Source organism: Oncorhynchus keta, chromosome 11, assembly GCF_023373465.1.
Source record: "Oncorhynchus keta strain PuntledgeMale-10-30-2019 chromosome 11, Oket_V2, whole genome shotgun sequence".
Taxonomy (NCBI): Eukaryota; Metazoa; Chordata; class Actinopteri; order Salmoniformes; family Salmonidae; genus Oncorhynchus; species Oncorhynchus keta.
The window spans coordinates 372,501-387,782 of record NC_068431.1 but is presented as its reverse complement, the minus strand read 5'-3'; the positions used below and the strand labels follow the sequence as shown (position 1 = coordinate 387,782).

General features: G+C 47.7%; 1 pseudogene; it reads right to left on the bottom strand.

Annotated features, from left to right (window-relative positions):
* LOC118383004 (serine/threonine-protein kinase DCLK1-like) overlaps window positions 1-15,282 on the bottom strand; it is a 40,780-nt pseudogene that overhangs the window by 12,803 nt on the left and 12,695 nt on the right.

Genomic DNA, 15,282 nt, shown 5'->3' with positions numbered 1-15,282 from the left:
CCCGGGTATGGGCGAGGGGACGGTTTAAAAGTATACTGTTACAGTAGCTTTCCACTCATCTGACTGGTGTTAGCTAGCGACTAGCGCTGTTGCTACGCAACCCACCATGTATCGGAACTCTGAAACTAAAAATAAATATCAGCCCTGGTTCCATATGATGTTGTTGGCATGCCGATAGCCTTTCTCTGGGCTCAGAGATTCAGCACTCTACCTCCTTCCAACCACATGGCTGGGTACGGCACCATCGCTGAAGCTCTGGATTCCACTCCAGACGTTGATTCATCAAAATGAAGAATTTTTTTGTTGTTGTCAGTATTACATGTCAGATTGGAAAGGGATTGCGTATACAGCGGGACATTTTGTTTGTCTAATTCACCATAACTGTGCAGTCAGGATTCAATTGATCTTACCCGCGGAAGGGAGGGAAGCCACACAACAAGATGTAGGCGATGACTCCTACTGCCCAGATATCTACCTTAAGGCCATACCTAGAACACAAAGAGAGAGAGAGAATACACAGGTCAGAGAGAAAGAGCGAGGAGAGAAAGAGAGAAGGAAGAGAGAGAGAGAGAGAGAGAGACAGAGAAAAAGAGGGAGGGGAGAGGGAGAGAGAGAGGGAGGTGGAAGAGATAGAGTTGGAGGATGGAGGGAGGAGACGGGAGAGGAGAGAGGTGGAAGAGGGGAGGAGAGAGAAAGAGAGAGAGAGAGGGAGGTGGAAGAGAGAGAGTTGGAGGAGGGAGGAGAGAGAGAGAGAGAGAGAGAAGAGAGAGAGAAAGAGAGAGGGAGAGGGAGGTGGAAGAGAGAGAGAGAGGGAGGTGGAAGAGGAGAGAGAGAGAGGGGAGGTGGAAGAGGGAGAGAGACACACACATACCCTGTCTCTGCGATGATCTCGGGTGCTACATATGTGGGTGTCCCACAGACTGTGTAGAGAGGTCCGTCTACTACCGTGGCCAGACCAAAGTCTCCCAACTTCAGACTCTTACTGCCATCAACATGCTCATACACCTGGAGGGGAGGGGAGAGGAGAGGAGAGGAGAGGAGAGGAGAGGAGAGGAGAGGAGAGGAGAGGAGAGGAGAGGAGAGGAGAGGTGTAACATTAAAAATAAATATATAGTTAATATTAGAATATCTATCATGTGGTCACTGTAATGCACGGAATACTTACAGTGACATGTATTCACACACTGAATACTTCCAGTGACATGTATTCACACACTGAATACTTCCAGTGACATGTATTCACACTGAATACTTCCAGTGACATGTATTCACACGTAATACTTACAGTGACATGTATTCACACACTGAATACTTCCAGTGACATGTATTCACACACTGAATACTTCCAGTGACATGTATTCAAACTGAATACTTCCAGTGACATGTATTCACACACTGAATACTTCCAGTGACATGTATTCACACGTAATACTTCCAGTGACATGTATTCACACACTGAATACTTCCAGTGACATGTATTCACACACTGAATACTTCCAGTGACATGTATTCAAACTGAATACTTCCAGTGACATGTATTCACACACTGAATACTTCCAGTGACATGTATTCACACGTAATACTTCCAGTACATGTATTCACACACTGAATACTTCCAGTGACATGTATTTACACACTGAATACTTCCAGTGACATGTATGCACACACTGAATACTTCCAGTGACATGTATTCACACACTGAATACTCCCAGTGACATGTATTTACACACTGAATACTTCCAGTGACATGTATTTACACACTGAATACTTCCAGTGACATGTATTTACACACTGAATACTTCCAGTGACATGTATTTACACACTGAATACTTCCAGTGACATGTATTTACACACTGAATACTTCCAGTGACATGTATTCACACACTGAGTACTTCCAGTGACATGTATTCACACACTGAATACTTCCAGTGACATGTATTTACACACTGAATACTTCCAGTGACATGTATTCACACACTGAGTACTTCCAGTGACATGTATTCACACGGAATACTTCCAGTGACATGTATTTACACACGGAATACTTCCAGTGACATGTATTCACACACTGAATACTTCCAGTGACATGTATTCACACGGAATACTTCCAGTGACATGTATTTACACACTGAATACTTCCACACAACCACAAAACATTTTTGTGGCATGATTCAGTCATGTAGCTACTTTTGTAAAATGAATTACCTTTTGTCTTTTATAAAGGTGAGTTAGAGATCTCAGAGTCTTTGGGGACTTTTACACAGTGGTGTAAAGTACTTCAGTAAAAACACTTAAAGTACTACTTAAATAGGTATATATATACAGTATATATATACTAAATATACTACTTAAATAGGCGTCCCGCTTAAACTTCTGGTGCAACCGGAGGGCGCGCGATTCAAATAAATAATCATACAAATGATATTAAACATTTAGATACATATAAGTGGCTTACTTCGGTTGAAAGCTTAAAGTCTTGTTAGTCTAACTACACTGTCTGATTTACAGTTGCTATTACAGCGAAAACATGCCATGCGATTGTTTGAGGACGGCGCCCCACATCAAAATATTTTTCAACCAGCACAGGTCTCATAAATTCACAAATAGAGATGAAATATTCAGTTACTTTTTGAAAATCTTCCTCTGATTTGTCATCCAAAGGGTTCTCAGCTATAACATGTAGTGTTGTTTTGCTAGATAAAATCCTTCTTTATATCCCAAAAAGTCTGTTTAGTTGGCGCCATCGATTTGAGTAATCCACTCGTTCAACTTTTTTACCATGTAAATTGACTGAGAACACGTTCTCATTTAGAGCAACAACCTGGGGAATAGTGACAGGGGAGAGGAGGGGTGGGATGAATTAGCCAATTGTAAACTGGGGATGATTAGGTGACCGTGATGGTTTGAGGGCCAGATTAGGAATTTAGCCAGGACACCAGGGTGGTATGCTGCTGGCTATATATTGTAATATATAGTTAATTACAAGCTAGCTCGTGTAACCAATATGCAACGGCTAGCTAGAGAGTCAGGACACCAGGGTTAACACCCCTACTCTTACGATAAGTGCCATGGGATCTTTGATGACCTCAGAGAGTCAGGACACCAGGGTTAACACCCCTACTCTTACGATAAGTGCCATGGGATCTTTAATGACCTCAGAGAGTCAGGACACCAGGGTTAACACCCCTACTCTTACGATAAGTGCCATGGGATCTTTAATGACCTCAGAGAGTCAGGACACCCGTTTAACGTCCCATCCGAAAGACGGTACCCTACACAGGGCAATGTCCCCAATCACTGCCCTGGGGCATTGGGATATTTTGTTTAGACCTGAGGAAAGTGTGCCTCCTACTGGCCCTCCAACACCACTTCCAGCAGCATCTGGTCTCCCATCCAGGAACTGACCAGGACCAACCCTACTTAGCTTCAGAAGCAAGCCAGTAGTGGTATGCAGGGTGTTATGCAGGGTGGTATGCAGGGTGTTATGCAGGGTGGTATGCAGGGTGTTATGCAGGGTGGTATGCAGGGTGGTATGCAGGGTGGTATGCAGGGTGGTATGCAGGGTGGTATGCAGGGTGGTATGCAGGGTGGTATGCAGGGTGGTATGCAGGGTATGCAGGGTGGTATGCAGGGTGGTATGCAGGGTGGTATGCAGGGTGGTATGCAGGGTTTTATGCAGGGTGGTATGCAGGGTGGTATGCAGGGTTTTATGCAGGGTGGTATGCAGGGTGGTATGCAGGGTGTTATGCAGGGGTGGTATGCAGGGTGGTATGCAGGGTGGTATGCAGGATTGCAGGGTTATGCAGGGTGGTATGCAGGGTGGTATGCAGGATGTTATGCAGGGTGGTATGCAGGGTGGTATGCAGGGTGGTATGCAGGATGTTATGCAGGGTGGTATGCAGGGTGGTATGCAGGGTGGTATGCAGGGTGGTATGCAGGGTGGTATGCTGCTGGCAACATGCAGAAAAAGGAATCCAAAAATCTACTCCTAAACTTTGTTTCAACAAGTCAAAATATGTTTCTATTTACTCCTCAGATTCCCTAAAATGTAATCAAACTATAATATTTATTACGGAAAGAAGTATGTTCAATAGGAAACCCGTTTTAGCATCTTGTCTTCATGTCGAGCCAAAACACAAATTTCCAAGACTGTGTCCCTGTTCTAAAACTGATATTTCTTCTTCGTTATTCAAGTTACAAGCCTGAAACCTTGAACATAGACTGCTGACAAACCAGTCATATGAATATGCCCTTATACAATGGAAGAGCATGGTCTCTCTCAAAAAAAAACAATTTCCTGTTGGTTTTGTCTTTGGATTTCCTCCTACCATATCTATTGTGTTATATTCTCCAACATTATTTTAACATTTCTACAATCTTCAACGTGTCTTCTTTCTAATGGTACTAATTATATGAATTTCCTGGCTTCTGGGCCTGAGCTACAGGGAGTTTACTTTGGGCAAATGATTCAGACAGGAATACCTAAAGTAAATAATGCACTTTCTCTCTCCATACATTTTCATTGACACCCAAAAGTACTTGTTACATTTTAACAGGAAAATCAAGAGAACATCTTGATCATCTATCATCTCTGATCTGGAGGACTCACTAAACAGAGAACATCCCTGGTCATCCCTACTGCCTCTGATCTGGAGGACTCACTAAACAGAGAACATCCCTGGTCATCCCTACTGCCTCTGATCTGATTACTCACTAAACAGAGAACATCCCTGGTCATCCCTACTGCCTCTGATCTGGAGGACTCACTAAACAGAGAACATCCCTGGTCGTCCCTACTGTCTCTGATCTGGAGGACTCACTAAACAGAGAACATCCCTGGTCATCCCTACAGCCTCTGATCTGGAGGACTCACTAAACAGAGAACATCCCTGGTCATCTCTACTGCCTCTGATCTGGAGGACTCACTAAACAGAGAACATCCCTGGTCATCCCTACTGCCTCTGATCTGGAGGACTCACTAAACAGAGAACATCCCGGTCATCCCTACTGCCTCTGATCTGGAGGACTCACTAAACAGAGAACATCCCTGGTCATCCCTACTGCCTCTGATCTGGAGGACTCACTAAACAGAGAACATCCCTGGTCATCCCTACTGCCTCTGATCTGGAGGACTCACTAAACAGAGAACATCCCTGGTCATCCCTACTGCCTCTGATCTGGAGGACTCACTAAACAGAGAACATCCCTGGTCATCCCTACTGCCTCTGATCTGGTGGACTCACTAAACAGAGAACATCCCTGGTCATCCCTACTGTCTCTGATCTGGAGGACTCACTAAACAGAGAACATCCCTACTGCCTCTGATCTGGAGGACTCACTAAACATAGAACATCCCTACTGCCTCTGATCTGGTGGACTCACTAAACAGAGATTATCCCTACTGCCTCTGATCTGGAGGACTCACTAAACAGAGAACATCCCTGGTCATCTCTACTGCCTCTGATCTGGAGGACTCACTAAACAGAGATTATCCCTACTGCCTCTGATCTGGTGGACTCACTAAACAGAGAACATCCCTGGTCATCCCTACTGCCTCTGATCTGATGGACTCACTAAACAGAGAACATCCCTGGTCATCCCTACTGCCTCTGATCTGGAGGACTCACTAAACAGAGAACATCCCTGGTCATCCCTACTGCCTCTGATCTGGAGGACTCACTAAACAGAGAACATCCCTGGTCGTCCCTACTGCCTCTGATCTGGAGGACTCACTAAACAGAGAACATCCCTACTGCCTCTGATCTGGTGGACTCACTAAACAGAGAACATCCCTGGTCATCCCTACTGTCTCTGATCTGGAGGACTCACTAAACAGAGAACATCCCTGGTCATCCCTACAGCCTCTGATCTGGAGGACTCACTAAACAGAGAACATCCCTGGTCATCTCTACTGCCTCTGATCTGGAGGACTCACTAAACAGAGAACATCCCTGGTCATCCCTACTGCCTCTGATCTGGAGGACTCACTAAACAGAGAACATCCCTACTGCCTCTGATCTGGAGGACTCACTAAACAGAGAACATCCCTGGTCATCCCTACTGCCTCTGATCTGGAGGACTCACTAAACAGAGAACATCCCTGGTCATCCCTACTGCCTCTGATCTGGAGGACTCACTAAACAGAGAACATCCCTGGTCATCCCCTGCCTCTGATCTGGAGGACTCACTAAACAGAGAACATCCCTGGTCATCCCTACTGCCTCTGATCTGGAGGACTCACTAAACAGAGAACATCCCTGGTCATCCCTACTGCCTCTGATCTGGAGGACTCACTAAACAGAGAACATCCCTGTTCATCCCTACTGCCTCTGATCTGGAGGACTCACTAAACAGAGAACATCCCTACTGCCTCTGATCTGGTGGACTCACTAAACAGAGATTATCCCTACTGCCTCTGATCTGGAGGACTCACTAAACAGAGAACATCCCTACTGCCTCTGATCTGGTGGACTCACTAAACAGAGAACATCCCTTGTCATCCCTACTGCCTCTGATCTGATGGACTCACTAAACAGAGAACATCCCTGGTCATCCCTACTGCCTCTGATCTGGACGACTCACTAAACAGAGAACATCCCTGGTCATCCCTACTGCCTCAGATCTGATGGACTCACTAAACAGAGAACATCCCTGGTCATCCCTACTGCCTCTGATCTGGAGGACTCACTAAACAGAGAACATCCCTGGTCATCCCTACTGCCTCTGATCTGGAGGACTCACTAAACAGAGAACATCCCTGGTCATCCCTACTGCCTCTGATCTGGAGGACTCACTAAACAGAGAACATCCCTGGTCATCCCTACTGCCTCTGATCTGGAGGACTCACTAAACAGAGAACATCCCTGGTCATCCCTACTGCCTCTGATCTGGATGGACTCACTAAACAGAGAACATCCCTGGTCATCCCTACTGCCTCTGATCTGATGGACTCACTAAACAGAGAACATCCCTGGTCATCCCTACTGCCTCTGATCTGGATGGACTCACTAAACAGAGAACATCCCTGGTCATCCCTACTGCCTCTGATCTGGAGGACTCACTAAACAGAGAACATCCCTGGTCATCCCTACTGCCTCTGATCTGGAGGACTCACTAAACAGAGAAATCCCTGGTCATCCCTACTGCCTCTGATCTGGAGGACTCACTAAACAGAGAACATCCCTGGTCATCCCTACTGCCTCTGATCTGGAGGACTCACTAAACAGAGAACATCCCTGGTCATCCCTACTGCCTCTGATCTGGAGGACTCACTAAACAGAGAACATCCCTGGTCATCTCTACTGCCTCTGATCTGGAGGACTCACTAAACAGAGAACATCCCTGGTCATCCCTACTGCCTCTGATCTGATGGACTCACTAAACAGAGAACATCCCTAATGCCTCTGATCTGATGGACTCACTAAACAGAGAACATCCCTGGTCATCCCTACTGCCTCTGATCTGGAGGACTCACTAAACAGAGATCCTCCCTGGTCATCCCTACTGCCTCTGATCTGGAGGACTCACTAAACAGAGAACATCCCTGGTCATCCCTACTGCCTCTGATCTGACAGACTCACTAAACAGAGAACATCCCTGGTCATCCCTACTGCCTCTGATCTGGAGGACTCACTAAACAGAGAACATCCCTGGTCATCCCTACTGCCTCTGATCTGGAGGACTCACTAAACAGAGAACATCCCTGGTCATCCCTACTGCCTCTGATCTGGAGGACTCACTAAACAGAGAACATCCCTGGTCATCCCTACTGCCTCTGATCTGGAGGACTCACTAAACAGAGAACATCCCTGGTCGTCCCTACTGCCTCTGATCTGATGGACTCACTAAACAGAGAACATCCCTGGTCATCCCTACTGCCTCTGATCTGATGGACTCACTAAACAGAGAACATCCCTGGTCATCCCTACTGCCTCTGATCTGGAGGACTCACTAAACAGAGATCATCCCTGGTCATCCCTACTGCCTCTGATCTGGAGGACTCACTAAACAGAGAACATCCCTGGTCATCCCATCCCTCACTGCCTCTGATCTGATGGACTCACTAAACAGAGAACATCCCTGGTCATCCCTACTGCCTCTGATCTGGAGGACTCACTAAACAGAGAACATCCCTGGTCATCTCTACTGCCTCTGATCTGGAGGACTCACTAAACAGAGAACATCCCTGGTCATCTCTACTGCCTCTGATCTGATGGACTCACTAAACAGAGAACATCCCTAATGCCTCTGATCTGATGGACTCACTAAACAGAGAACATCCCTGGTCATCCCTACTGCCTCTGATCTGGAGGACTCACTAAACAGAGATCATCCCTGGTCATCCCTACTGCCTCTGATCTGGAGGACTCACTAAACAGAGAACATCCCTGGTCATCCCTACTGCCTCTGATCTGATGGACTCACTAAACAGAGAACATCCCTGGTCATCCCTACTGCCTCTGATCTGGAGGACTCACTAAACAGAGAACATCCCTGGTCATCCCTACTGCCTCTGATCTGGAGGACTCACTAAACAGAGAACATCCCTGGTCATCCCTACTGCCTCTGATCTGGAGGACTCACTAAACAGAGAACATCCCTGGTCATCCCTACTGCCTCTGATCTGGAGGACTCACTAAACAGAGAACATCCCTGGTCATCCCTACTGCCTCTGATCTGATGGACTCACTAAACAGAGAACATCCCTGGTCATCCCTACTGCCTCTGATCTGATGGACTCACTAAACAGAGAACATCCCTGGTCATCCCTACTGCCTCTGATCTGGAGGACTCACTAAACAGAGATCATCCCTGGTCATCCCTACTGCCTCTGATCTGGAGGACTCACTAAACAGAGAACATCCCTGGTCATCCCTACTGCCTCTGATCTGATGGACTCACTAAACAGAGAACATCCCTGGTCGTCCCTACTGCCTCTGATCTGGAGGACTCACTAAACAGAGAACATCCCTGGTCATCTCTACTGCCTCTGATCTGGAGGACTCACTAAACAGAGAACATCCCTGGTCATCTCTACTGCCTCTGATCTGATGGACTCACTAAACAGAGAACATCCCTAATGCCTCTGATCTGATGGACTCACTAAACAGAGAACATCCCTGGTCATCCCTACTGCCTCTGATCTGGAGGACTCACTAAACAGAGATCATCCCTGGTCATCCCTACTGCCTCTGATCTGGAGGACTCACTAAACAGAGAACATCCCTGGTCATCCCTACTGCCTCTGATCTGATGGACTCACTAAACAGAGAACATCCCTGGTCATCCCTACTGCCTCTGATCTGGAGGACTCACTAAACAGAGAACATCCCTGGTCATCCCTACTGCCTCTGATCTGGAGGACTCACTAAACAGAGAACATCCCTGGTCATCCCTACTGCCTCTGATCTGGAGGACTCACTAAACAGAGAACATCCCTGGTCATCCCTACTGCCTCTGATCTGGAGGACTCACTAAACAGAGAACATCCCTGGTCATCCCTACTGCCTCTGATCTGGAGGACTCACTAAACAGAGAACATCCCTGGTCATCCCTACTGCCTCTGATCTGGTGGACTCACTAAACAGAGAACATCCCTGGTCATCCCTACTGCCTCTGATCTGGAGGACTCACTAAACAGAGAACATCCCTGGTCATCCCTACAGCCTCTGATCTGGAGGACTCACTAAACAGAGAACATCCCTGGTCATCCCTACTGCCTCTGATCTGGAGGACTCACTAAACAGAGAACATCCCTGGTCATCCCTACTGCCTCTGATCTGGAGGACTCACTAAACAGAGAACATCCCTGGTCATCCCTACTGCCTCTGATCTGGAGGACTCACTAAACAGAGAACATCCCTGGTCATCCCTACTGCCTCTGATCTGGAGGACTCACTAAACAGAGAACATCCCTGGTCATCCCTACTGCCTCTGATCTGGAGGACTCACTAAACAGAGAACATCCCTGGTCATCCCTACTGCCTCTGATCTGGAGGACTCACTAAACAGAGAACATCCCTGGTCATCTCTACTGCCTCTGATCTGGAGGACTCACTAAACAGAGAACATCCCTGGTCATCCCTACTGCCTCTGATCTGGAGGACTCACTAAACAGAGAACATCCCTGGTACTGCCTCTGATCTGGATGGACTCACTAAACATAGAACATCCCTGGTCTCCCTGCCTCTGATCTGGTGGACTCACTAAACAGAGAACATCCCTGGTCATCCCTACTGCCTCTGATCTGGAGGACTCACTAAACAGAGAACATCCCTGGTCATCCCTACTGCCTCTGATCTGGTGGACTCACTAAACAGAGAACATCCCTGGTCATCCCTACTGCCTCTGATCTGATGGACTCACTAAACAGAGAACATCCCTGGTCATCCCTACTGCCTCTGATCTGGACGACTCACTAAACAGAGAACATCCCTGGTCATCCCTACTGCCTCAGATCTGATGGACTCACTAAACAGAGAACATCCCTGGTCATCCCTACTGCCTCTGATCTGGAGGACTCACTAAACAGAGAACATACTCACTAAACAGAGAACATCCCTGGTCACCCCTACTGCCTCTGATCTGGAGGACTCACTAAACAGAGAACATCCCTGGTCATCCCTACTGCCTCTGATCTGGAGGACTCACTAAACAGAGAACATCCCTGGTCATCCCTACTGCCTCTGATCTGATGGACTCACTAAACAGAGAACATCCCTGGTCATCCCTACTGCCTCTGATCTGATGGACTCACTAAACAGAGAACATCCCTGGTCATCCCTACTGCCTCTGATCTGATGGACTCACTAAACAGAGAACATCCCTGGTCATCCCTACTGCCTCTGATCTGGAGGATTCACTAAACAGAGAACATCCCTACTGCCTCTGATCTGGAGGACTCACTATAAACAGAGAACATCCCTGGTCATCCCTACTGCCTCTGATCTGGAGGACTCACTAAACAGAGAACATTCCTACTGCCTCTGATCTGGAGGACTCACTAAACAGAGAACATCCCTGGTCATCCCTACTGCCTCTGATCTGGAGGACTCACTAAACAGAGAACATCCCTGGTCATCCCTACTGCCTCTGATCTGGAGGACTCACTAAACAGAGAACATCCCTGGTCATCTCTACTGCCTCTGATCTGAGGACTCACTAAACAGAGAACATCCCTGGTCATCCCTACTGCCTCTGATCTGATGGACTCACTAAACAGAGAACATCCCTGGTCATCCCTACTGCCTCTGATCTGAGGACTCACTAAACAGAGAACATCCCTGGTCATCCCTACTGCCTCTGATCTGGAGGACTCACTAAACAGAGAACATCCTACTGCCTCTGGACTCATCCCTATCCCTGCCTCTGATCTGATGGACTCACTAAACAGAGAACATCCCTGGTCATCCCTACTGCCTCTGATCTGGAGGACTCACTAAACAGAGAACATCCCTGGTCATCCCTACTGCCTCTGATCTGGAGGACTCACTAAACAGAGAACATCCCTGGTCATCCCTACTGCCTCTGATCTGGAGGACTCACTAAACAGAGAACATCCCTGGTCATCCCTACTGCCTCTGATCTGGAGGACTCACTAAACAGAGAACATCCCTGGTCATCCCTACTGCCTCTGATCTGATGGACTCACTAAACAGAGAACATCCCTGGTCATCCCTACTGCCTCTGATCTGATGGACTCACTAAACAGAGAACATCCCTGGTCATCCCTACTGCCTCTGATCTGGAGGACTCACTAAACAGAGATCATCCCTGGTCATCCCTACTGCCTCTGATCTGGAGGACTCACTAAACAGAGAACATCCCTGGTCATCCCTACTGCCTCTGATCTGATGGACTCACTAAACAGAGAACATCCCTGGTCATCCCTACTGCTTCTGATCTGGAGGACTCACTAAACAGAGAACATCCCTGGTCATCTCTACTGCCTCTGATCTGGAGGACTCACTAAACAGAGAACATCCCTGGTCATCTCTACTGCCTCTGATCTGATGGACTCACTAAACAGAGAACATCCCTAATGCCTCTGATCTGATGGACTCACTAAACAGAGAACATCCCTGGTCATCCCTACTGCCTCTGATCTGGAGGACTCACTAAACAGAGATCATCCCTGGTCATCCCTACTGCCTCTGATCTGGAGGACTCACTAAACAGAGAACATCCCTGGTCATCCCTACTGCCTCTGATCTGATGGACTCACTAAACAGAGAACATCCCTGGTCATCCCTACTGCCTCTGATCTGGAGGACTCACTAAACAGAGAACATCCCTGGTCATCCCTACTGCCTCTGATCTGGAGGACTCACTAAACAGAGAACATCCCTGGTCATCCCTACTGCCTCTGATCTGGAGGACTCACTAAACAGAGAACATCCCTGGTCATCCCTACTGCCTCTGATCTGGAGGACTCACTAAACAGAGAACATCCCTGGTCATCCCTACTGCCTCTGATCTGATGGACTCACTAAACAGAGAACATCCCTGGTCATCCCTACTGCCTCTGATCTGATGGACTCACTAAACAGAGAACATCCCTGGTCATCCCTACTGCCTCTGATCTGGAGGACTCACTAAACAGAGATCATCCCTGGTCATCCCTACTGCCTCTGATCTGGAGGACTCACTAAACAGAGAACATCCCTGGTCATCCCTACTGCCTCTGATCTGATGGACTCACTAAACAGAGAACATCCCTGGTCATCCCTACTGCTTCTGATCTGGAGGACTCACTAAACAGAGAACATCCCTGGTCATCCTACTGCCTCTGATCTGGAGGACTCACTAAACAGAGAACATCCCTGGTCATCTCTACTGCCTCTGATCTGATGGACTCACTAAACAGAGAACATCCCTGGTATCCCTACTGCCTCTGATCTGATGGACTCACTAAACAGAGAACATCCCTGGTCATCCCTACTGCCTCTGATCTGGAGGACTCACTAAACAGAGAACATCCCTGGTCATCCCTACTGCCTCTGATCTGGAGGACTCACTAAACAGAGAACATCCCTGGTCATCCCTACTGCCTCTGATCTGATGGACTCACTAAACAGAGAACATCCCTGGTCATCCCTACTGCCTCTGATCTGGAGGACTCACTAAACAGAGAACATCCCTGGTCATCCCTACTGCCTCTGATCTGGAGGACTCACTAAACAGAGAACATCCCTGGTCATCCCTACTGCCTCTGATCTGGAGGACTCACTAAACAGAGAACATCCCTGGTCATCCCTACTGCCTCTGATCTGGATGGACTCACTAAACAGAGAACATCCCTGGTCATCCCTACTGCCTCTGATCTGGAGGACTCACTAAACAGAGAACATCCCTGGTCATCCCTACTGCCTCTGATCTGGAGGACTCACTAAACAGAGAACATCCCTGGTCATCCCTACTGCCTCTGATCTGATGGACTCACTAAACAGAGAACATCCCTGGTCATCCCTACTGCCTCTGATCTGATGGACTCACTAAACAGAGAACATCCCTGGTCATCCCTGCTGCCTCTGATCTGGAGGACTCACTAAACAGAGATCATCCCTGGTCATCCCTACTGCCTCTGATCTGGAGGACTCACTAAACAGAGAACATCCCTGGTCATCCCTACTGCCTCTGATCTGATGGACTCACTAAACAGAGAACATCCCTGGTCATCCCTACTGCTTCTGATCTGGAGGACTCACTAAACAGAGAACATCCCTGGTCATCTCTACTGCCTCTGATCTGGAGGACTCACTAAACAGAGAACATCCCTGGTCATCTCTACTGCCTCTGATCTGATGGACTCACTAAACAGAGAACATCCCTAATGCCTCTGATCTGATGGACTCACTAAACAGAGAACATCCCTGGTCATCCCTACTGCCTCTGATCTGGAGGACTCACTAAACAGAGATCATCCCTGGTCATCCCTACTGCCTCTGATCTGGAGGACTCACTAAACAGAGAACATCCCTGGTCATCCCTACTGCCTCTGATCTGATGGACTCACTAAACAGAGAACATCCCTGGTCATCCCTACTGCCTCTGATCTGAGGAGGACTCACTAAACAGAGAACATCCCTGGTCATCCCTACTGCCTCTGATCTGGAGGACTCACTAAACAGAGAACATCCCTGGTCATCCCTACTGCCTCTGATCTGGAGGACTCACTAAACAGAGAACATCCCTGGTCATCCCTACTGCCTCTGATCTGGAGGACTCACTAAACAGAGAACATCCCTGGTCATCCCTACTGCCTCTGATCTGATGGACTCACTAAACAGAGAACATCCCTGGTCATCCCTACTGCCTCTGATCTGATGGACTCACTAAACAGAGAACATCCCTGGTCATCCCTACTGCCTCTGATCTGGAGGACTCACTAAACAGAGATCATCCCTGGTCATCCCTACTGCCTCTGATCTGGAGGACTCACTAAACAGAGAACATCCCTGGTCATCCCTACTGCCTCTGATCTGATGGACTCACTAAACAGAGAACATCCCTGGAGGACTCACTCATCCCTGGTCACTGCCTCTGATCTGGAGGACTCACTAAACAGAGAACATCCCTGGTCATCCCTACTGCCTCTGATCTGGAGGACTCACTAAACAGAGAACATCCCTGGTCATCCCTACTGCCTCTGATCTGGAGGACTCACTAAACAGAGAACATCCCTGGTCATCTGGTTTCTGATCTGGAGGACTCACTAAACAGAGAACATCCCTGGTCATCCCTACTGCCTCTGATCTGGAGGACTCACTAAACAGAGAACATCCCTGGTCACCCCTACTGCATTTGTGCGTCTGATCTGGAGGACTCACTAAACAGAGAACATCCCTGGTCATCCCTACTGCCTCTGATCTGATGGACTCACTAAACAGAGAACATCCCTGGTCATCCCTACTGCCTCTGATCTGATGGACTCACTAAACAGAGAACATCCCTGGTCATCCCTACTGCCTCTGATCTGGAGGACTCACTAAACAGAGAACATCCCTGGTCATCCCTACTGCCTCTGATCTGGAGGACTCACTAAACACAAATGCTTTGTTTGTAAATAATGAGTGTTTTTATTTTTTAAAACAAGAAAATGGTGCCATCTGGTTTGCTTAATGTATGGAATTTTAAATCATTCGTAGTTTTACTTTAGATACTTAAGTATATATATATTTAAAACCAAATACTTTTACTCAAGAACTATTTTACTGGGTGACCTTCACTTTTACTTGAGTCATTTGTGCGTGTGTGTGTGTGTGTGTGTGTGTGTGTGTGTGT